Source organism: Salvia hispanica, chromosome 3 (assembly GCF_023119035.1).
Source record: "Salvia hispanica cultivar TCC Black 2014 chromosome 3, UniMelb_Shisp_WGS_1.0, whole genome shotgun sequence".
Lineage (NCBI taxonomy): Eukaryota > Viridiplantae > Streptophyta > Magnoliopsida > Lamiales > Lamiaceae > Salvia > Salvia hispanica.
Genome location: NC_062967.1, coordinates 38,848,448 through 38,851,711, shown reverse-complemented (window position 1 = coordinate 38,851,711; position 3,264 = coordinate 38,848,448). Strand labels below are relative to the sequence as shown.

Below are 3,264 nucleotides of genomic sequence, written 5' to 3'. Positions count from 1 at the left end.
CTCTCAATAAGCAATTAGGAGTATTTCTTTTTGAGACATTATTTTCTTTAATTCTCGCATTTAAAAAATGCATTGATTTACTTGATGTATATAACAAAGAATCGACACTTTTTTGCCTAAGAATATAATTTTGAGGTACGTTAAGCATTTTTTTTTCACAATATCTCTAATTAAATTTAGTACTATGTTAAAACCCTAGGGAATTAGAAATATTGAAATGGAAGAACTCAATTTATGGGTGGTGATATAGCAATATAGTCGTCAAGGCAAAGCAAATAGCTAGTATGCCATTACGACGAACGAGACCAATCACAACTTTTTTATGGGATAATATATGTATGTGTATTTGTATGTACGTGTGCATATATTTATTGAGAGTGGAGATAGAGACAATTCAGTACGGAAGATCTATAGAAGAGAGGATAAAGAGCACAATATCTACTCCAATTCGTTTCATTAAATTTGTTGGAAAAGGGAGAGCAATAAACGTGGGTGAGATAGATTGGACGTGTAGCAATTCCAAAAGAGGGAGAAAATTAAATTAAGAATAGAATAATGGACCAAAGTGTAAGAGCACCAAATGAGGATACTTTTTGGGATTGGTTGGAAAGCTGTTTGGATTGGGATACGTGTGAAAGCTGCCAACATTTCATTATTGCACACTAAACCCAAAGTTGCATTATAGTACTACTCATCGTTCCCTCCCAATCAAACTGATTTGTGTTTTTTACTTCTGATGTCCCAATGAAATTAATTTATGATTATTTTTTCTATTTGTCTATATATTAGTAATGTTTATTTTGTTCTTTTTGTTCTTGTCCTAATAAACTCATCAACTTATATTGTCTGCTACTTTATGCACTTTTCAAATTTTTATTGTTAAGTTACTAGATCTATTGTTGTTGATGATTTTGACTTTTTTTTAACATTTTTTATGTATATTATTTTTATCACTTAGTAATTGTTATCACTTTTGATTCCGTTATGCAAAAATGAAAAGTATACAGATTTTTCCTGAACAATTACACAAGCACGAGTGGTCGTGAATCAATAAAATGGTCTTTTCTTAACTAGCTTAGTCGAGTCAAGCCTTAATTTCCTATATTTATATTAATATCAAAGAAGTTCGTTAAAGTCTGGATACTTCAAAGCATTTTCGACAAGGAAATTAGATAGAGTGAATCAACATTCTTCTACCAAAATTGAGGTGGATACATCAAAATCACAAGAAAACAATTTATGGAGATTGTGGAGTCGCTGTTTAGTTAAAAATAAGACCTAGAAATAAAATTTAGTACTATTTAGCTAAAAATAAGACCAATGAATTAAATTACTTTGCAAAATCCTAAATAGCTAAACCCATAGTAATTAATTTCTTTATTACTTTTCTTAGTTCTCTAAATTTACTCTTACTCTGTCCAGTGGCGGAGGGAGTTAGAAAAAGGGGGTATAATTATAGCCCTAAACCTTTAATAATATTCTAGAGGTTTCATATCTAAATAATCTACCTATCTATATATACATACATATATAAAGGGGAGTTTTCTAGATATTTACATTAATTCCATTTAGTAAATCAATTATATAATCAACTTATCTCTCAGTTTGAAACGAAGACTCTTCATCTATTCTCAAGATTAGGCTTTCAAAATGAATAGATTAGAGAAATTAATTATAATTTTCTATATTGTAAAAATTGTCCTTAATTGTAAAAGAATAGTAGTGCAAACATACCTTCAAAATATAATAAATAAAAGTGGATCTAAACAAATGCGTAAATGTGGTGGTCTTGGGCTTTATCTCTCTTCGGCTCTCATTTTTCATTTTCTCTTAATTATTTAGGCCCAATAATAACTCTTCATACCAATTTATAACTTTAGAATCATATTAGGAGTACGTTTTATAGTTTGTGCAATTCATTATGTTATAGTAGTACATTTTGCTAAAAGAGTTATATACAGTATTTTCCATGATTTTTATTTTTTCCGTATCTGTAAACAAAATATAGACATAATTATTTTTTTACCGTTTATTTTTAATAGGACGGGTTTCTTAATTTGCCAAAGACCTGCAAGCTATCACTAATAAATATATAAAAAAATAACTTTGTAATAATACTAATAACATTAAATATATGGTTAATAGACATTTAAATTATCTACCACAAAAATTCGTGAATCCCTTACACAACTTTTTGTCTACTTATGTTCACCTCTATGGAACTTTATAACTTTGGATTTAATACTCTTATCCCCTTATAATTACATATTCATCAATATTATACTCATATCTCCGTCCAAAAAAATAATCTCATTTATAGAAGACACGATTTTTCATGAGAAATTGATAAAGTAAAATAGATGAGAGTAGAAATACATAAAGTATGATAGGAAAAAAGAAATGAAACTATTTTTAATGACAGAGGAGTGTGAATTAAGGGCATCCATAATGGGACGCCCTAAGCGACGCCCTATGCACCGCCACGTCAGCATTTTATCCTCCTCCTATTCCACCTGCAGTGGGGCGGACTATAGCTCGCCCTAAGCATTTTACTTCTATTTTGTATTTATATTTTTATGTTTGCAAATGTAAAAATAAAAATAAACAAATAAAAACAACACAATTAAAGGGAAATTCTAAATTTACTTAATTAAAAAAAAGTTACAAAATAAGAAATTAAAAAAAGCACTAAATACAAAAAAAGGAGGCTAGTCTAGAGAAGTCCCAACTTGCGGCTGAGGCCATCGATCATCCGCTGGATGCCCTCGATTTGAGTTGGGTTGGTCGCCTGCATGAGGGCGGTGTGCGCGTCCAACAACATCCTGTAGTCGGAGGAGGCCGCCAAATCCGCGTACGCATGGGCCGCAGTCGAAGTCGCGGACGTCGTCGAACTCGGGGTCGGCGACGGGGCCTGGCCAGGCGGCACGGCGGAGGAGGATGTGGCCTTGCCCTTGGAAGCCTTGACGCCAGGGGAAAGCCGGGAGGACATCGGTGTGCCGGAACTCTCATCCTCGAACACCGGACTGTTGAGGTCCATTGGAGACGCGCCGCTATCGCTACTTGTATAATCAGCGAGGGTGCGCTTCGACGCCCTCCTCCTCGCCGCCGTCGATTGGGAATCACACCACCAACAAACTTCTTCTTGTCCCTCAACAGCGCCCAGGACTGGTAGTGCTTGAAATCGCCGTACAATGAAATGTACGACTGTATCGCTTTGTCCCGCACATCCGTGAGACTCTCGCCACTGGCCTGCTCCCTCTCGCA

The 3,264-nt window shown here is 34.3% G+C and overlaps 1 non-coding gene across 1 annotated transcript; it reads right to left on the bottom strand.

Moving 5' to 3' along the window:
• Window positions 1–223: 223 nt before the first annotated feature.
• Window positions 224–330, bottom strand: LOC125217210. The gene has a single exon (XR_007175629.1). It is a non-coding gene; the product is annotated as a small nucleolar RNA Z43 (small nucleolar RNA).
• Window positions 331–3,264: the final 2,934 nt, after the last annotated feature.